The sequence below is a fragment of the Tamandua tetradactyla genome, chromosome 14, assembly GCF_023851605.1.
Source record: "Tamandua tetradactyla isolate mTamTet1 chromosome 14, mTamTet1.pri, whole genome shotgun sequence".
Lineage (NCBI taxonomy): Eukaryota > Metazoa > Chordata > Mammalia > Pilosa > Myrmecophagidae > Tamandua > Tamandua tetradactyla.
In genome coordinates this window covers 4875138-4896963 of record NC_135340.1, presented here as the reverse complement: position 1 = coordinate 4896963, position 21826 = coordinate 4875138, and the positions used below count along the sequence as shown (strand labels likewise).

The 21826-nt window shown below is 38.1% G+C and overlaps 1 long non-coding RNA gene and 2 pseudogenes across 1 annotated transcript; 2 read left to right on the top strand and 1 right to left on the bottom strand.

Annotated features, from left to right (window-relative positions):
• Positions 1-1603: 1603 nt before the first annotated feature.
• LOC143654785 (uncharacterized) lies at positions 1604-14457 on the top strand. The gene is made up of 4 exons (XR_013161946.1): positions 1604-1830; positions 7643-7829; positions 12944-13124; positions 14397-14457. It is a non-coding gene; the product is annotated as an uncharacterized LOC143654785 (long non-coding RNA).
• On the bottom strand, positions 11599-12513 carry LOC143654784 (replication protein A 32 kDa subunit pseudogene; annotated as a pseudogene).
• A 3971-nt stretch (positions 14458-18428) lies between the features above and the next one.
• Positions 18429-20447, top strand: LOC143656576 (nucleolar and coiled-body phosphoprotein 1 pseudogene; annotated as a pseudogene).
• Positions 20448-21826: the final 1379 nt, after the last annotated feature.

The window sequence follows — 21826 nt, the reverse complement described above, 5'->3', positions numbered from 1 at the left end:
AAGGAGCAGCAGCATCAGAGAGCCATGCAGTAACTACTTAATGTAGGGAAATCACATAGAAGAATATATTAGCCTGTGATAGAAAATGTAAGAGGAGATGATAGGAGAAATAGCTGTGTGGAGAAACACGAGCTGGACCAATTAGCAACACAAAATTGCAAGAGAAATTGCATAAATCTTCACAAGAGCAGGCACTTAATCATCTAAATTTGTATCCAAGACTAATGAATGGTCTGGCTGGAATTGTCTCTTTAAAGGTAAGAACAAATGTGGATGCAAGTAAGAGAGGGATAAAAGCCTGAGTGACCAGAAGAAGATGCTAAATAGCTTTCCAAAATTATCTCATCATAAATGCCACTTTTGAATGGGAGTAATGTGAGTGGAAATATTATTTAAGGGTATTTGAAAGAATTGGTGACTATAGACAGAATCTAAAAAAGATAAAATGCCAAGAAGCAAAAGTCTGAAAAGAAGTAAATGGATTTAGTTGAAACTGTGGTAGCTCTGAAGAGCCTTCTGAAATGATACCTTTTCTCAGTTCTAATTATGACACCTTTTAAATTCTTAAAATGCTTCCACCATATTACAAACGTTTAAATTTATCTGCTAACGTTAAACTAGTATTTCAATGTAAATGTAAAACACAGTAACTCTGGCTTGTTTATTTTCAAGCGTTATGCTGCTAATCTATAGTCGATAGTACATATATATATATATATATATATATATATATTTTTTAGGGGAAATACACAAGTTTGAAGAATAACCTTAGTACTCAGTGTATGGAAGAGCGTATAGTTAAATAGTCTTAAAAGAGAATAAATTGAGTAGAGTAATAATAAGTAAAGGGGAAGAGTATTAAAATAATAATGATTGGATGCAAGGAACATAATTTGCAAAACTAGTTTTTATATTCTAAGAAAAGAGAAGCACAATATCATTTGGGTATTGATCCTTAAGTAATAAGGTGGCTATTTTTCATTATTTTTTTGCATGGGCAGGCACCGGGAATCGAGCCTGGGCCTCTGGCATGGCAGGTGAGAACTCTGCCTGCTGAGCCACCATCGCACCACCTAATAAGGTGGCTTCTTAAATGGAAAGTTTGGAGTCCTCTATGTCATACAAACTAAGATGGGTGACTGCAAAGTTGAGCAGGAAAGCATAACCAAATTTGATTTTCACTTTAGTAGATTTGATTTTGTAGTCCAATCTAGACATGTACTTAATCTGCTTTCCTGTGGTTGTGAACCCATTGTAAACAGAATTTCTTGAAGATGTTGTTTTCAGTTGAGGTGTGGCCCAACAGAATGAGGATGCAACTTAATCAAGAGAAAACCAAAGGGAGGACTTGGAAACCACAAGTTAATGGAACAGTGAAGAGAAAGGAGAGGACATCCCTAGGAAATGGGAAGAAGGTATACAAGCTAGGAACCATAGGGATTGTCTGCAGCCAACACCAAACGCTACAGGTTTTGGGAAAGAAGAGTGTCTTGCTGATACCTTGATTTTGGGCTTCGGTAGCCTCAGAAACATGAGGTAATACTTCCCCTTTGTTTAGGTTATTCCATTGTGAGGCATTTGCCATAGCAGGTTGGCAAACTGAGGCATTAACTGTGACTTGGATAAAGTCATTTAACATCCTGAGATTTGTCTCTTCCTTTTAAATGGATTCCAGGGCTTGTTATAAGAATTAAGTAAGTATTATAATATCTAGTTCATAGTATGTGCAAAATAATTGTCAGTTACCTTCCTCTATTTGAAGCAAAGAGAAAAATACTGGCTACAGAAACAACTTGCCTGCGCTTGATTCCTTTTTTGCATGTGTATCAGGTAGGAAAGCTATGTTGTTGTTTTTTTTATGCTGAAATATATAGTAGTCACTCTAACATTTGCTAAAAAATAATTGTTTTTATATAATAGATATGTAAAGATGAGCCCATATATATATAGGTTGTTTTTGTAAGAAAATATGACATTCCAAATAGAAATTTCATCAAATGTGAAAATTTAAGAAAAAACATTCGTTCTCATCAACTTGCTAAGAATTTCCTCAATATTTTCCCAAGATGAACATGAAAGTCTTTTTTTCAAAGGTTAAATTTTTAATAACACCTGCTTTTATTAAAAGGATTTAGATACAGTGAAGATAACCTACTGAATATAAAGACACTGATTAGCAGATGGGACGCTAATGCGATAGGAACCGGCGATGGTTTTACACATGGGGAGCAGATTTCAGTGTTTTTCTCTTTAGTTCTCCTGTTGGGGGGTGAGGCACTCTCTGTCAGGTCCTTTTGGGAATTTATCGGAAGCTTCTTTTAAATTATTAAAATATTAAGGAGTGCTGCTACGTTAATAGGTAGACACCAAGAATGCTAAACATCCTGTAAAGCATGGAGAAGTCCTGCAATATAATTTTTAAGAAGTCCCAGATCCCACTATTTTTGAATATCCCTCACCACAATTTAAAATCTGAACCTAGAAACTAACTCCATTATATGTGTAAGCAAAATATTTTTTCATGGTTATAATATTCCTGGAATTCATCTATAATTCAGGGCACAGGGCACACTGTCCATTGTTTCATTAACGTTTTGCCAAAAGCTGTTCTCCATTTTGGAGAACTGGGTTAAAATGACAATATTGCTTATGATGTTTAAGTCAGCAATGCAACATATCTGCATCAACTGCACTAATGACTATTACATTTGTGGAGATTCTCTATATACGTACAAATTACATTTAAAAAAAATTCCTTACTTAAAATGCTCAAATGGAAAGAATATAGAGCGAGTATTTAGCGAATTATTTAACATTGATTTTATAATTTTTCAACAAGTAAATACTCCTACTCCTTATTTGCATAGGAAATTTTTAAATGAAACAAAACTACTGGGATTTAGAGTACATCGTACAGCACACTGATTAAACTAGCAAGGGTATATACATATATATATATGCATATATCTACAAAATTTAAACGGAAAGTTTGAAAACTGTATTACCATCATCAGACATTTTAAATTATATTTTAATCTGAGGGATAAAGGTCTCTTTATTTCTTATAGAATAGCACAATGTATTATAAGATATGATAAGCCAAAATATTAAAGAAAATTCATGGTTCCAACAGTATGAAAGATTGTTATTCTTATGTTGGAAAGAAATCTAAATGAAATAGTTTCTTCGATTTCCCTGAGCAATGATATTGTATCATGAAAGCTTGATGAAATTGTGAAAAATATAGAAGATCAGTTTCCAATGAATTTCAATCAAGCAAATTTTCATCCAGCAGACGAAAATATCCAGTGGGAAATTAATCATTACTGCTCATATATATGTAAGTGCGTAAGAATTGAAATAATCTTGGAGGAAATGTAATTTCCAAAATTACTGAAAATGGATGCAAAAAAAATTGTCAATTCCCAAACACCTTAGCTTTCCAACTATCACCTCTGTGGTGGGTCTGCAAAGTGGGACTGGAGTCAACTTTAATAGCTCTAGGTGCTTTAGTAATTCACTACCTTATTTATTGAGAATGCTTAGTCATTAAGGATGTTAATGAAATACATCAAAGTCAATGATGTTGTATTCAGTGCTATTAATAAAATTAAGAGTAAACTAGTAAAGAGTTTGAATTCAAAGTATGATGATTTTCCAATCTATTTTTAATTTTTTTATTATTTGAAATTATTGAAGGTTTTTAATTCAATAAATGAACAACTAAACATAAATCAAATATTCAAAAAAGATATTGACACATCTTGCAGATATATTTTTATGCTTGCAAAATTAAACGGGGGGTGTTGTCATGGTGGCTCAATGGCAGAATTCTCACCTGCCGTGTTGGAGACCCTGGTTCCATTCCCAGTGACTGTCCATGCCAAAAAAAAAAAAAAAAAAAAAAAAAATTAAATGGGATCCTTTATAAGCTTTATAAAATTAAATCAGATCCTTTATATCAACTAGGATCAATTTTATAGTGAATAGAATTGTCATATGGTTTATCAATAAACATATTTTAAAAAATTAGTTTTCTCCTAAAATTATAAAATTTTTTACAGCTTTCATCATTGTGGAATTTAACAAATTCAAATGCATTGCTTTCATTCAAATGCTTACTACATAGAATTAATAGATTTTAAAAGAAATTTTAGTTAATTTACAAAACTAGATTGGATAATTAACTCAGTTGAAATAGATGATGAACATGTTAGCCAACATTTTCAGAAAAATTTAATTGCATTGAAACCAAAGTTGGGATCAAAGCACAATTTATTCAATCTAATTGTGAATGGTGTTGAAGAATTTTAAGACTTATATACTCTTCTATGGAAAGAAGCAAATTGCTGTAGAATTTCCAACCACATGTTTGGTTGGAAAGTTGTTAGGACAGCAGGATAACTGCTGCAGAAGCACCCCCGATGTGCCTGCAGAGCAGAAGACAGGAGATCCCCTTTAACACACAGACCGACTTTCTTTAATTTAATAATACATATGAAATGCAGTTCTTATTGAATTTCATTAGCAACATTTGTTTGAAGTGATGTGTGTCTATATAAATACACACACATATATATAATTCATTTTGTTAAATAGAAATAAATCTGTAGTGCAGAAATTATGTATTGAAACAATATTGGGGAGACGTCTTACTATTAATCAATTTTACTCTGCTACTATCCCCAGAGATCTACCCCCTATTGTAGCATTGTCCAATGGAAATGTGATGTGAGCCATCAATGCGAGGCACATATATAATTTAAAATGTCCAGTAGCCACATTATAGAAAGTAAAAAGCAGAAGAAATTAATTAGTCACATTGGGCTAATGGTGGCTATGCTAGAGCACTGGTTCTCTAATATTATTTATTAACGTTATTATTAGCAATAACAATGAATAACTGTTAATCATCCTAACATTGGGTTTTATTTTAGCATCCACACACATTGTTTTTCCATTTTCCTGCATTTGTTATATGAAGCACTTTCTCTTAAAATCAAACTTAGTCATTATAAGGAGGTGCGATTCATAAATTAGCTCTTTTATTATAGCCAATTAATTTCTATAAAACACGTTTTATATCTCTACATTTAGGGTATTATATTTAGAAGCATCAATACAGTGTGTGGTTTTTACATCATTATATTGTGTGATTTTAGGTCATGTTTTCTTAAAATGGCTTTTTGGGTAGTAAAGAGAACTTCACAAATTATTTGTCATAGGGTTTTAAATCAATGATATACATGAATACTGTAATGGATGGTTTTCTTCCACCTATGGTGAGAAAAATAAACTATGTTCATTGGGTTTTAATGAAAAATTGTGCTGATTGATTTCTAGAGTTGTTGTAATGCTATACCAGCTCAATTCTCTAAACACAGCAAAATCTCACCAGCTATTACACTAACCTTTCCTTTTTATTGGATTCTTTCAGATCTTTCTCTGCTCTCTTCATCATTTCTGCCCCTCTCATATTTTTCCTAAGCACATTAGATACATGAGTGTATCTTTTAATTTAGAAGACAGAAGTCTTCTGTCTTCTAAATAAATGGTTTAAAACTTGATGTGAGGAAAATTTTAAATACTCACAAAAGGCTTAAGAATGAATTACTGATAATATTTATAACAAAAATGATAAGGCTAATATATTTAGTCCATGGCATGTTCAGTTACTGTGTTTAAGGTGTAATATATGTGAAAGCACTCTTTGAAGAATGCACAACCATACTTCTCCTTTGATAACTGAGGAAGCTGATATTTGCCTTAGGTCATATTGGTAGTAAGTCGCTGAGTTGAGAATCCCGTGAGATCTGCTGTTCTCCCGGCCTTTAATCCTAACTGCGAAATACAAATATAATTCTATTGGAATGGATGGTTCCTCCACACTTACACACCTGGATAGGATGTAGGGGAAAGATTATTACCGTTGCATGTTGTATAGTTTTAACGTTATCCATTTTGTTTTAATCTAGTAAACCATTGCTGGCAGCCCTCAAATGAGCAACACAGATGCGTTCATGAAACAGAGTTCTATGTCCAAAGATTACGTGTTGCTTCACTCTCCATCCTGTTCTGTAACATTAGGTTTGTGCAGATCATACAGCTATCACTAAACGGAGACTCCCCAGGACTGTCTGAGTTAATATTGGCTCCAATCCTTCTGCTGCCGAGTGTGGTATTGGAGCATGAGTCAACCTTTCAAATGCAAGGACCCCGTTGTTATCAGAGCAAACGTACCTTTTACACCGGCTCCACATAGCCCACCATTCTTTCCACATTCGCTGCTACCTCTAGCTCTTCCTAACTCTTAGGTTTTGCAACTTGCTCATAAACTTGTAACTTTTAAAATTTATTTCATTTTCTTTTTTACTTTGGAACATAAGGTTTAGTATGGATTGAGAGAAGTTAAGGTGTCAGCACGATTAATTTCCTTAAAATATGTCTTCTGTTTCATTGAGGGGTGCTTGTGTTTTCAGGGGGAATATTTTTAACAGGCTTACTTTTTTGTCTTCATTTTAAAGGAGAGGCGTTATATTCTTTCTGTGAGGGGCTTTCTAAGGAATTTTTAAAGGAAATTTTAGGCCACAGCTTACCCATCATCCGCTCTGCACATGTGAGGTACTGATGGTTAGAAAAGTGACTGAAATAGCTGCTTTTAAAATAGAGGAGAAAATGATATTATCAGTTCTAAAACTTTTGACTATTTTTCTATGGTATTTATTAAACATACAAAAACATATTTCCTTTAAATAGTAAATAAATTTTGTTTTAAACATTTTAGTAAGAAACTTAACTTCAGCCTTCTTATCTGTAAAAGAGGCATTTATTTTTAGGAATTTCTCAAGATGTAGTCAGGATCAAATGAGGTAATACATGAAATTTAACATAAACAGGGAAATTACATGTATTGCTATTTCATAAATATTTTTGATGATTTATTTAATGGATTCGAGTTTTATTTGAAAACTTATTTTGATAAAATTAATCCCAGCAAACTAAGCATACCTCCATGTATACTGGTTAAGTTACAGACACACACTCAGCATTCCATCTTCCAGCCCTCCCCGGCCCTCGTTTTCTATTGTTTTAGAACGTTTGTTTCCACTCTGTAGCCTTGATGAATTGTTAGATCTCCTGAAAAGGCCTGACCAGACCTTAAACCTGGAAACCAGAAACTGGGGACAAGCAGCCCCTTATGCTCCTCAGGGTGGGAAGCTTTCAGGGGCAGAGGCCCCTCCACCCGTGATGGATAAATACCCACCTCGGGCAGTGCAAACCTTTCTCTCCTCTCCAAAGTCAAGTGGGGCACGTGAAGTTGCCATCCACAGACCCTGACTGAGCACGTTGGCCTTCCTGGAAGGTGGCCACGATGGGTTCTCCTTTTGTGCTCTTTGGGGCCCTCTGTGCTGTGTAGGGAATAGAGCAGTCATTCCTTTCGTGCCTGAGTCTGTGGGTCTACGAAGCACAGTGTAAACAACTCTCCAGACTGCAAATTGGGTTCAGTTTTGCTGCTATGATGCTCAGTCTCCTGGATCAGCAATTACCCGGAGCAGATGGCTGTCTTCAGGTATCCGATCCTGTGATGCAAGTTTGGAGACGTAGTTCACTGGGGCATTTTCTTCTTATGGTGAATTGCCAGGGTGAAGAAGGCAACCTCACTACGCGAGTTTCTGCTCACTTCGCTTCTACTAACACCCGATCGACCAAATGAATTCCAGACCTGTGCCCTATGTGAAGGTGAGGGAAAGCATGCTTTGCCCACAATCACGTTTTACTAGGGTCAGACCACAGAGAAGTGAAGAATTTGAAATAGTCGATTATCTCAGGTAAGTGGTTTATTGAATAAGTTGTACACAGAAAGACTCAAGCGAAGGCACATTATTTATTTTACTCATTTCTGGTCTTACGTCCCTGTACAGTAATTTCTCTCCTGGTTTTGGGCGAAATACCAGGCATATTCTATAATATTTTGGGTCACTCTCAAATAATGAAAGTTCATTCCATTGAAACAGGAAACTCAAACTTGTATCCAGTTCAAACCATTTTTTGTTGTTGCTGCTGTTGTCATTTTGTTTTTTAATTCGGAAGTAGCTCAAAGCTGTACTTTTTATTTTGGTAACTTCTAAAATTCCAAAATAGAGGTTCCCTCATAACAATGTTGTTAGCTCCCCCTCCCCCCCATACATTTTATTTAGCTTGCGGAAGAAGATTATTTAAACTGGAAAGAATTTGTAGTTTTACAAAAACTGTGTAGGAATTGTATTTTCCCTCTGGAGGGAAGCTGTTTATTTCTCCAAAAGGTGTGGCAAAAATTGTGGTTCAGATATCAAAATGCCAATGGGTGTCCCTGGAGCAACCACAACAGGCCACTCCAATTGCCCTCCTCAGAGGTGCTGACCATGCCTTGTTTTCTGTCCCAGTCCTGCAAAGGGCAAAGATACATCCTTTTGGTGTAAACTTTCAGAAAAATGGAACAACACACTTTCGGGGGTTTTCCTAAGTGGCTGGCGATGTGCAAGATCAGCTCCTTTTCTAGAACTGGGACTGGGTGCTTGAGGACAAGAGGGCTCAGGGCTCTCCGACGCGGCCTGTGAAGGCTCCCACGCGAGACCGAGCCTCTGTGTTACGTCTCTTCTTTGGCATGTGTTTCAACCTCTTCTAGACCTTTGGAATTATCCATGCTTAACTGATCAGAGTTTTTTTTAGCTCTTCTTCATCTGATTCTTTCCCTGTACGTACTTACTGTACAATATTTAAGATTGTACTATTTGTGCAATTGTTTCACTCTCGGGGGAAAGCTTCCTTTCCTCTTCTGGGACTCTCCATCTGTCTTGTTTGTTTTTGCTTTGCCTCTATCATTTTCTTTCTTTCTTTCTTTTTTTTTTTAACTTTACTTTCACTGCCTCTCGCTGCTTTTGCCTGGAGGGCACATTTTGGGAGGCGGGTCATCCTGGAGAGGACTCTCCAAAGCCAGCATTTCCCAGCTAAACCAGGGGTAGGGACCCACGAAGCATGAAGGAGCCCTGGGAGAGGGTCAGGGAAGACATCAAGGGCCTTTTTGATAGCTCTCCAAAACTGTGCTTTCCTGGCGGGCCCAGCAAATGGCGCACTTCAGCGAAGTGTTTCTGTATCTTTTTTTGGTCATGGACAGGCTCCGGAAATCAGAGTTCCTGTATCTTTAATCCTCCACCACATCCGCCTCTGTCTGGGTTGAGGTTGTAACCACAGCTCTGGCCATCCCTGTGTGGGCTGAAAGAGCAGCTCAGTCCAGCAATCTGAATTCACCCATCAACAGCCGTGATTAGCGCTTGGCTCTGCCCCCTCCTATTTTTGGGGAACAGGACCTCCACACCCTTCTCCACCCACAGCAGCCAGCCAGGGAGTGGACACTGAGGTGGCCGCCTCCCTAGTGGGGGATGGGTGCCGGCAGCCGCTGTGGCGTGAGTTGCTCATAGAACTTCTTTCAGTTTCTCAGCCCCTTCTTTCCACTCTTCTTGGCAGGCTGTATTGTACTCCTGTGGCCTCTGGGGCCCCACAGAAGTTCTTTCAGCTCATTCATACCTGCCCACCAGCTGTTTGGGGAAGTGAGCCCTGGAGTGCTTTACTCTGCACTGCTTTGGTTTGCTAAAGCTGCCAAAATGCAATATACCAGAAACGGGTTTGCTTTTACCATGGGGACTTAGTCACTTAGAAGCTTACAGTTCTGAGGCCGAGCAAAAGGTCCAAATCAACGCATTACCAGGCGATGCTTTCTCCCTGAAGACTGGCTGCCGGCAGTCCTGGACTCCCCTTTCACGTGGGAAGGCATAAAGTAGTGTCTGCTGTTCCCTCCCTTCTCTTCTGGGTTTTGCAGCCTCCAGCTTCTGGCTTCCTTGGATTCCTCCTCAGCTTCTGTGACTTTCTCTCTGGGGTCTCTGAGTTTCATCCTCTTATGAAGGATTCCCAGTAAATTAAGATCTTATTCACCGAAAGATCCTACTTATCGGGGTCCACACCCACAGGAACAGATTAGCCTTAGGAACAGAATTTTTTTGGTTCACATAGGTTCAAACCATCACGGTCACCTTCCCTGGGAGTTCCCCCGACAAAGAGTCTTTCATGTTTACTAACTAATTCTAGATCTTGTTTTTATGGATCCATTCTGAAGGTTTCTGTTTCGTTCACTGAATTTAACTCTCATTTACATTTATTTTCACCAATGGATAAATACAATTTTCTTCTGCTAATATGTGAAATTTAAAAATATATTTTTCTGCTTCAATTGGTATCTGATAAACATGAACTTTTCTCTATCATTTCTTGACTCATAAAAACTCTCTTCCACCTCAGTGTGCTTGGTATGCATCAATCTCCTGCTTTCACACTCTCTATACCAACCTCCACATCTATGCTTTAGGTATTCTGAATTTTAAAATGTGTTCTTTTGAATGTTCGTCTGTTTATTGTGAGATAATAGTACAATTTATATTTACCTCTTTGAATCCTCTTGGATTTATTTCTGTGGGGGCATCCTCTGAGTATAATTTCAAATAATTTCTTTTTTTATAAAACTTTTGAGGCCTTATGTGGTTGAAAATATCTTAATTTTGTCCATGCTTAAAGTTCTGGCTTAAAATATTTATGTTATTTTTGTAACAGTAGTTTGGGAATGATGCAGTATTTTTCTCTTGCTACCAATATTAATGATTCCTCATTTCTTCCTGTTCCAGGCAGATCCACTTTTACTTTGAAAGCTTGGAGAATTGTCTCATTAACTTAGATATTCTTAAATTCCACTGTAAATTTTCTAGATGTATGTGTGCGTGTGTGTATGAGAGCATTTGTGGGTCTTTTTGAGTTGAAATTTTTATTGTTCTTTCATTCTTACAAATTAGCAGTCCTTACAATTTCAATTACTTACTTTCATTTTTTTTCTTCTCATGTGGATATTGCTACTTCTATTTCTATCATTTATGTCCTTAACTTTTTTTTATATTATTTATCTTTATCTGTTTCTAATTCTTTCTAGGAGAATGTCTTTACCCAATCTTTTTTTTTTTTTTTTTGCAATGAGGAAACTGTTTTATTAAACAAATGGATGCACATATTTTTACAAAACAGTAAAAAATAGGTACTTTCTTCTGCCCTGCTCCAGAGGCTACCACTCCAGAACCTCATATTCTCATAAACACGCTTTTCAGCAGCAGTCAAGACAATAGGCTGAATGAAAGTGCAATTCTGAAAGTAACTCCATATAATCAAAGTGGGAAACAAAGACAGGCAAAGGTTAGCAGTCCTTTGGTTAGCTCTCTGGCAATAGGTCCTAGTCCTGTTCATTTTGCCTTAACGAGAAACATTTTAGGAATAGAAGCTCCTGAGCATTTATTTAAGTAATACTGTCCAACTCTCTTGGTAGGTTCTCTTCCAATTCCATCTATCCTGATGTGAACTAACTTATTTGTATCTTCTTCAAGAAATTCTGTCCTGGTTTATATCCCTGATAATTGCCCATTTTCCCTCTGAGCTTCAAAAAATTAAAACAAAACAAGACAAAGAGAAGTGCAATAAGTTCAGAAGGATGTCATAGACCTTTTATAGATAAAATCTACTTCCTAGAAGTCAACTGGCCAAACTTATGCACAATTGGAGACAACAGATTGTGAAACTAGATCCAACTAGAAAATATTTCAGGTACCCAATTAGATCCAGTTATTCCAGTTATTCTGCATCTGTGGATTTAAAATGATCATCATCCAAAGTGGAATAGATGTGTCCCTCATTGCTAAGGAAATCCACAGCTTGCTTGATTGAGGCTACATTCATGTGTGGTAGCTGGCTCTTGAGATCATGGAAGTTCAATCCTTCAGGTCTTGGGCAAGCTTTAATCAAACTCAGCACCTGGTTTTGGGCCACAGTGAGGCCATTGGCTGGCATGAAGTTATTCCCACCAAAGTTCCCTGCTTCACCCGCTCCTGGATTGCTGATAGGTGCTCTCCCTGCCAACGGCAGGTTGTGAGATTTGCTCAGCGTCATGTGTGCATTGACTACTTCCAGAATATGTGTGGTGAACTCATTCATATCTTCCAGGGGCATGATCTTAAAGGCTACCAGGCTTTTTTCGTTCTGAAAAGATCTCAGGTGGCCAGCCACTTTCACATATGTTTCTGGAGGAACCACAGTATTTTCACGGCTTGCATCATCTGTATCAACCCACTGGCGAACATCCATGGGCGCAGCTGTCATGTCATCTATTTTGTAAACAATGTTGGTTGGAGCCTTCTCTGCATGTCTGATTATGCCCACAATAGTAACTTGTGAAATCTCAACATTCCCAATTTTGAACACTTCATCAACCAGAGTGGCAGAAAGTAGCTGGGATATGGTACAAGGAACGATGTGCTGGGCTCGGGTTCTTGATTTCTTTTCAGTTTGAGAAGGTGTCGGTGATCCGAAGCCCCCAGTGGAGTGCATGTAGCCACCCGCGCTGCCATAGGTGGAGCTGCTATAGCTGTCAAATCCACTATTCCACATCTTGCTCGCAGCTCCCTCAGAAAGGAGGTCCAGAAGCTACCCAATCTTTTTTATATCAGTTATTTTGCTTAATTTATATCTTATTTGATTCTGTTTCATTTATTATGTTTCGCCTGTTATTTTCATTCAGTTTGTTGTATTTCTTCTTTAGAGGTATTCTTAAGGGGTCCCATTAGTTTTTTTTCTTTTTACATTATATTCCCCTGAAGAAATGAGGAAAGATGTTTTAAGGTTCTATGAATGGCTGGTGCATTTCTACATGAGTCTAGACTTGAGGATGAGCGATGAGGAGTGCATGCCAAGAGATGAGACTCTGGACATTAAAATCAGACATTGAACAGTTTGATTTTCAGCAATCTACGAGGTGACTCTGTCCAGTCTCACGGACTTTTCCAGCTGATCTCTCACATTTCTCTTCTCTGTTTTCCAGGATTTTAACCACTCAGCTCTGTCATTGTGGAGGTCGCCATGGAGGGAATACCTAAGACAACTGGGTTTATCCATTTTATCTGCTTTCCATTCCATTAAAGCTTGATTGCAAACTTGAACTTGAACCCTCATTCAAGTAACTGATCCAGCAAACAGGAAACAGAAGAGAACAGCACTAAAAGGTGTTCTGAGTATTACCCATCTATATTTCCTAACCAGTTTCTGTGCTGCCCATAGTCACACACTGAGAAACAATTGCTTTCTACCTTGCCAAAAATCTATATAATTTTATATTGTTTTGATCCATCACTCTCTTTTAATTTATATTGTGCATTTAGGATTTGCTTGGGAGGGAACCAAAAGCCCATATCAGTTTACTACTGTATTCTCTGAAATTAAAAGAGTTCATAGAAATTTACATGCTAAGGATACATTACATTCTCTTCTTTTTTTTATTATTTTAAGGCAATTTTATTGAGATGTATATTCACAAACCATATAATTATTCAAAGTAAACAGCCAGTCACAGTATCATCCTATAGCTGTCCATTCATCATAATTAGTTTTTGAACATTTTCTTACTTAAAAAAAAGGATAAAAGTTAAAAGAACACCTGAAATATCCCACACCTTTATCTGCCCCACTATTTATTTATTTTTGCCTCTCTTTTTTCTTACTCATATGTCCACACATTGAATAAAGTGTTAGTCATAAGGTTTTTCATAGTCACACGCTCACACCTTCAAAGCTCTATAGTTATTCAATCATCTTCAAGACGCATTTCCCTCTAACTGGAATAACCAGCCAGGCCTCACCTTACTCCTGATGGTGCTGCCCTCGGCCAGACTTAGCTTTAAGTAGGGAGTGAAGAGAGGAGGACCTGTTAGGAGGCTCTGACACCGCCATTTGTTTCTCCAGTTGTAGAGATTGCTCTCTCACACAGACACGAGTGATTTTTCTGTAATTAAAATTACGGATCATGGGTGGGCCACAGTAGCTCAGCAGGCAGAGTTCTCATCTGCCATGTCGGAGACCCAGGTTTGTTTCCCGGGGCCTGACCTAGCAAAAACAAAAGGTGAAAATAAGAATTTATGGATCGGCTATCAGCTGTTTTATGCCCTCAATCCTGGAAGAGCCCCCAACATAACAGCAAAGCGTCACTGAAAAGGCTGATGTTGGCAGTGTTATCACTTCCTTGTCTGTTTTGAGGTCCTGTCACATGTTCACATGTTCTGAACTTCCTGAGATTTTTGGACAATTGTGTAAAATCAGAACTCATCAGTACATTGATTGGAAGACTTAGACCTTAGAAATTCCAAAGTAGAGGTCCGCAAACAGTGTTTATTCATGTCTGGTCTTTGCACTTCAGGCCATTCTGAAGGATAAGATCTAATGTTACCTACATTTGGTATGACTGTATTATTATTATCATGTTTCTTTAGGATCTTTTATAGGTTTCTGTCTGGAGTCAGAAGGAATCTTCAAGGCAAACCCAGGTGCTCAAGTCAAGATTCAAAACCCTGTATGGTTATAAATCCTAGAGATGCTGAAACTGCTGAAAGGTTTAGCTTTCAGGGATAATGGTGATGTGAATCGCTAGCCTCCGAAATCCTAATTCCACAAGCTTTTGTGTGTAAGAAACGCTTTCTGTCTCTTTCTGTCGCTTTCTGTCTCCTTCTAATTCAACCCACCCCTTCAGCCCCTCAACCCCACAGCAAAGAATCGTGCGTTCCAAAATGTCAGGAGTGGAGATGTTGAGAAGACTTTGTGAAAGTATTATTTACAAATGGATGTAATTCCATTTATCTCAAATCTAAATGTATAAGTTAACCATAACATATCGCAAAATTGCCTTTTAATGAACACATGATATTTTTTAAAAGTCACAAGTAAAATTTAATCTCCTAAAAAATATTCGACTTTCTTAGATTGCAATGCTATGTCCAGCCATAACAAAACATTAATCTTGTAAATAGTCAAATGAAACAAAAAATCCATCAATTATATGTATACATAAGGACTAAAAATGGTGGTAATATGTTACGACATATCTAACCTTACAAACAGAAAGGCTTTTTATGTTATGGAATATGACATTCCCAAATATTAAAATATGAAAATTTGGGGAAAATTACAGCATGTAATATGTTTCTTTTTAATTGATGTAAAATTAGCCAATGTTATTGTACTTAACAAAATAGTGACATTAAATTTTGAGTCCAAAAGATAAACATATAATTCTTTCTTTCAATGATTGGCCATTTTGTTCTTAAACAAACAAACAGCAACAAAAAATTATGTTGCATGTCCCTTGCCCCTTTACTCTATTATGAAAACAAAATTTGTGGTCTGTAGGTGTAAATGCATGCGTGTATGTGTGTGTGTGAGAGAGACAGAGAGAGGTATTGTGAAAAACCACCACAATTTGGAAGAAGACAACCACCAATCACGTCAATCAAAGTTGATGACCATTAATATTTTCATGTGTATCTGTGTTGTTTTCCTTGTTGTACAAATACATAATCTTCTTTCTCTCTCGTCCCCCTTTCCCCTCTCTTTCTCTCATCTATCATTAGAATTTCTTTTTTACTTATCCTATTCTGAGCATTTTCTTATAATAAACTTTCTTTGAGGATATGATTTTAATGAGTATATATTTTTGGTGGTATAATTAAGTCAACTGATTCCTTTTTCTTCAATATATTGTTTATTTCCATTTCATATTGATATAATCCTGTGATGATTATGTATGATTTTTATATAATATGGGCATAGATTTAGTATTTAGAACAATCTGAGAACTTTTCTCTTTAAATAAGGGCATGTGACATATTTGCATTCATAGTTTTTTTGTTTGTTTGTTTTTTTGTTGTTGTTATTGTTGTATGGACAGGCACCAGGAATCAAACCCAGTTCTCTGGCATGGCAGGCAAGAACTCTGCCACTGAGCCACCATTGCCCGCCTGATGTTAGGTTTTATGTCAAATTAATTATGTGTTTGACTTCTTAGTTTTCCTTGTATTTTCTTTTTTTTTAATTATAATTATTTTTTCACTTAAAAAATAAAAGCTTATACTAATTTCTCCTTCTAGTTCATTTCTAGAGAGTGAAATTTGTAGATCCCATATATTCTACAACACATACAAGACATTTTAGAAAATAGAATTAATAGATGGGTTTTCTCAGGATTTTTATATAAGAATATAGGAAAGTAAAAAGTTTTCACCTGAAAATATCACATTGACAATCTCTCTTGCATGTAATGATGAAATACCCCTTTTGATTGTTAAGAATTTTAGTAAACTTTAGTAGAGATAAAATTATTTTATAGACAGTCCAGTGTCCTGGAATATATTACTGGAGAATAGTAAATAATAAAATTTGAATTTTTTTTTAATCAGTCTTTAAGAATCACTTCATTTTTCATTTCTGCCTTAACTATAGATGCTTGTATCATGTGTGTAAGATTCTGAGGAAAATAGTCGATTCTTCTGTAAGGTATATTAATCTCTTTAGGAAACATAATTTTATTATTTTCTTTGAAATCTATGGTGTTTATATACAATTTCTATCTTCCATCTACCATTTGCTCTCAAATTTCTATAAATTTAGGTTGTGAATGATAATCAAAATCATTTTTCTTTCACTTCTATCTTTTTAGCAAATATGTCTGCTTTAGTCAGTAGAAACCTTTGATCCTTCATTTCAAATGAGGAACTACCCTGCATGAAAATATACCGCCTTTTGATGCATGCCATTTTTATCTGTTCTAATAATGCAATTGAATTTTGAAAACTGTTAATAAAATATATTATAACTGTTATGTAAGAAACTCATACTTATTTAAATGTTTTATTTTTAAATTGTATTAGAATAATAATTCAGTTGGGATTGTAAGATGCTTATTAAGAATAAGAAATTAGATATTTACAAAATTGTAAGGAATATTCTAATGGTCTAGTTTCATAATAAAGGGGAGTTAAATATTATTTTGTTATGAATGACTACTTAAAAATAAATAATTTAACAAAGATACAATAGTATGCATTTATCATAATTTTTGTTTATGTGTTATGCTCTTTTCCATGTTAAACAGCATTCTAATTTGTTACATTTATTTCCAAGTTCATCACAAACAGTCATTAACAAATAAACAACTGTATAAATCATATTACTATGAATGTAAAGAAACCAGATCAAATTTTCCACAAACATTGAGATGCTGGACGATGTTAGTACATTGTATAAGAAAAGGTGAGGGTGGGCTCATTTCCGGGTGCCTGCCCATGTAAAAAAAAAAAAAAAAACAGTGATATCCGAAAGCAGATTTTTAATCTCCTGCACTATACTGACTTCTTCAGAAATCCAAACTCTTCTGGATGCCAAGAACACGCTTGCTTATTAACCATTACTAAATACTATTTTTATCTACCCTCTGGTTTACATAGTTTTGGGTTTACTCTGCTCAGAGCAGCTTACCAAAGTTTGACTAGAGCAAGGCATTCCCCACTGCCCTACTGATTTCCTACCATCATGAGGTGCCGACTCTGTAAAGTCCAGGAGATAATGAAAACCTGTGAAGAAAGCCTAGCTACAAAGGACAGAGAAGTCAGATGGAAACCTGGAAAAACAACACCGGGTGGGCGTAGAGAGCAGGTGTGTTGGCCTGAAAGGGTTCGTGCACCCTAGAAAAGCCATGTTTTAATCCGAATCAGTCTTGTGGGAGCAACCATTTCTTTTAATCCTTATTCAGTCATGTAGGTTGGAAACTTGATTATGTTATCTCCATGGAGATGTGACTCACCCACTTGTGGGTATTAACCTTTCATTACAGGGAGATGTGACTCCACCCTTTCCAGGTGGGTCTTGATTACTTTACTGAAATCCTTTAGAAGAGGAAGCATTCTGGAGAAAACCTGAGAATGACAGGAGAGCAACAGAGCAGGGGAGAGAACCCCAGGGTCCACCAGCCAGCGATCTTTGGAGATGAAGAAGAACATCCCCCACGAAGCTCCATGGAACAAAACACCTGGAGAGGAAGCTAGTTGCCGTCACCATGGCCGCCATATGCCTTTCTAGTGGAGAGAGAAACCCTGAACGTCATCAGTCTTTTTTGAGTGATGGTAACCTTTTGTTGGTGCCTTCATTTGGACATTTTTATAGACTTGTTTTACTTGAGACATTTTCTTGGCCTTAGAACCTTAAACTAGCAACTTATTACATTCCCCTTTTAAAAGCCAGTGGTGTATCACATTCTGGCAGCTAGCAAACCAGAACAGCAGCTATTTCTGCCTAGCCACCATGGAGCTCATGCTGGGTTGTGTGCTCGGGTTGCTCTGTCTGTCCTGAGGCAAGGGGCCAGTCTGGGCAGTGGACCTGCATGGAATCTTCCAGGCTGCTGTGCTCTAAATGCTTGAGGATTATTGAAAATAAATTTCATTACTTTAAACTGAGTCTATTCAGGTGACACTGCCAATGGTAGTGACATGAATATCCTGGAGGATGGTGGATATGGGCTTGTGCTGCACAGTCCCCTGCACCTGCATCCCCTTATGCTCGGCGTCTTGCACAATGAGTAGCTCTTGGAGGGGCCAGCAAGTTTGCCAAGGCACCAGGCATTACCCAGCAGGATGGCAATGCCACATCCCATCTGGACATCTATAGCTTCTGGTGCAAGTTTGCTAAAGCCCCAAAGGGAAGTTATAGGTCAATGGAGTGGCGACTGAGAAGACAGAACACTCCACTCTGTGACAGCAGTGAGGAGGACAAATCCCAAGGGCCCCCAGCTAAGAAGGCTGCTCTATCTGCTAAGCAGGCTGCAGCGCCTCAGCATCCTGGAAAGGCTGTGGCTGAAGCATCAGAGTAGCAGCAGCAGTGAAGAATCCAACGATGATGATGAGGAGGAGGATGAAAAGAAAAAGCCTGTGAGGAGTTAAGCCCCAAGCCAAGGCAGCTAACACTCCTCCCAAGAACGTCAAGAACTCTGAATCTGATTCTGACTCAAGCTCAGAGGATGAGGCACCAAAGAATCAGAAGCCAAAGACCACACCTGTGGCAGCTAAAGCACAGGCAAAAGCTCCAGCAAAACCAGGCACACCTGCTCAGGTAATACCTGGAGGAACAAATGGAAAAGCGGCAGCAGCAGCAGCAGCAGCAGCGACTCAGAGGAGGAGAAGGCAGCAGCTATTTCTAAGAAGACTGTACCTAAAAAGCAAGTTGCCACCAAGGCCCCAGTGAGAGCAGCTGCCGCCCCTGAGCAGAAGAGCTCTAGCCGTGGGGACCCCTCTGTTACAGGAAGAGGAAGAGAAAAGCCCGTGAAGAAGGAAACCAGGTCCTTAGAGTTCAGTGTCTCCCACCAAAGAAGTCCCTGGGGACCCAGCCCCCCAAGAAAGCTGCAGAGAAGAAACAGCCAGAGAAAAGCAGGGAGGAGAGCAGCTATGATTCTGATTCAAGTTCTGAGGAAGAAAAGAAACCCCCAGCTAAGGCAGTCATCTTGAGAGCAACCACTAAACCAGTTCCAGCAAAGAAGGCAGCAGGAAGCCCTTCGACAGCTCAGGATGAAGCTCCAGCCAAGCCAGTCAGCATCACCAAGAAGCCCTCAGGTAAGCCAATGGCTGCTCTCAAACAGCCTGCAGCTAAAGCAGGTGCAACCCCCATGGCACCTACCAAGCAGTGGTCGGAAGGGAGAGCAGCTCTAATGAGGAGGAGGGGGAGGAGGAGAAAACGAAAAGACTGGCCATGCCCAAGTCTAAGATGGTGGCCAAAGCAGCTGCATCTCGACCTGCCAAACCAACCCCTCAGGGTGGTGGGGCCAGCAGCTCTGATTCCTCCAGCTCCAGCAGTGAGGAAGAGGAGGAGGAAGAAAAGACAGCTAAACTCCCAATTAAAAAGAAGCCACAGAAGTTGGCAGGAGCTGTAGCCCCTTCCGAGTCAGCTTCCAAAACGAAAGTAAAGGCTGAGGGCAACGGCAGTTCTCCCTCTGATGACTCCAGTGGGGGGAGCAAGGAGGAGGCGCCAACGGGCAAGGGCACCCCAAAGCCACGAGCATCCAAGGCCGATGGTACCTCTGCACCGACTGACCAGAATGGGAAAGCAATCAGAGACAACAATGAGGAGGTCGAGGAGGAGGAGGAAGAAAAAATGGTGACAATGGCTGTCTGCAAGCCAGGTTCAGAAATAAAAGGAAGTGCGATGAAGTCCTCAAGTCAAAAACCTGAAGCTCCAGAACCCCCAGTACATTTCCTAAAAGGGAAAAGGAGAGAAAAGGGCATCCTCTCCATTCCAAAAGTCAGGGAAGAAGAAATTGAGGTGGATGAGCGAGTGGCAGACAATTCCTTTGACACCAAACGAGGTGCAGCAGGAGACTGCAGGGAGTGAGCCAGTGAGGCTCTGAAGTTCACCAGGGACAAGATCTTCTGGCCTGAGAAATCCAAGAAGAAGCGGGGCCACTACTGGGAGGTTCCATCTCCGTCCAGGTCAATTCCGCTAGGTTTGATAGTGAGTGACCCGGGGCCGTCCATGGTGAAGCAGGGGTGGTGAGGTGAGAGCAGCCCCCTTCCCCAGTGGACCTCAGAACCGTCCATTCTCTTTGGGGAGGTCTGGGTGAGGGCAGCAGTATAGAGAAGATCCTAAGACTTTGCAACATCCTCCCTGGTTCTTTTCTGTGATCCTAATTTCATACAAATGTATTTTTGAGTATTGTGTAGCAAGGGCAAGCTAAAGAGAGTGTCATATTTTAAGAAAGTTTTGTTTTCTGTGGAAGTCTTCATACTGAGAAATTTGTATAGTTTATATCAAACCACTTCCTGTTGAGTTTCGTTGTAATTTCCAGAGGCGGGTTTCGAGATAAAATCTTAGTTGGCCAAGACCTAGTAAAGGTGGCATGTGTGAACTGTGATAATTTGCTTGGAGGAATTCTGCCTTTGAGAGTACACATGTGGTCCAGTTTTCATCCCTCCTGCCCCTTCCCAAAGCCCTGGTGTGGGGACGTTACGAAACAGTGAGTGTGCATGTGTGTCTGGCAAGCATGCCTTCTGTGTTCTGTACTCTACTCATTGGATCTGGGACTGGATTTTGCAGTCAGCATGGAACTACTTACTTTTTGGGGATAAAATTTACTATTTTGTTACAGGCCAAAATTTGGTGTGGTGTGAATGCTTAGGTCACTCAAACATTTTTTTCTATAATTTTATCCTTATTACATAATGTTGCAGCAAATGTCTTTTTTAAATAAGAAAGCATAAAATAATCTATTCACAACAGAAAGAAAACAAGTAATATGTAGGGGATTAGAATGATGTGTATTTACATGTATTAAATTGAAAGTAAATATGACTAATGGTTTTGAATAGAGTCTCATTTCATAAGAGCCAGTATTGCTTCATATCAAAACTGGCAAGTTGTTTCCTTCCAGGATAAACATGAAAACACCATTGTTAAGAAATAACACAAAGCAACATAGGGAATGAAAACTCTTAATAAATCAATTATACTTCTAATTATTAACTTTCAGAATATGTAGTATAAACACGTTATTACTTGATAATTATATCTTATTCGAATTAAATCCAATTAAAATTAAATGATATTCCTTATTCAAAACAGGTACATAGAAAACAAGTAATATGTATGGGATTAGAATTGAGTTTTGATATTATGTTTAAAATTCCATTATTGCGTTTCATATTTTCAAGTAGCAACCGTGTACTTTGTATTCAGAGATTTTTTTCTAACACCATTCTCTAATATGCTCGATTTAATCACATAGCTTTTCTCTGTGCTGGCCTGGTTTTAAGTTGATCTGATTTTTGTTTTAGCCGTTTTTAAGCTCCAACATGAGACCTTAATGCTCTATTTTTTTTTTTTTTTTATTTTGCCTCTGTTT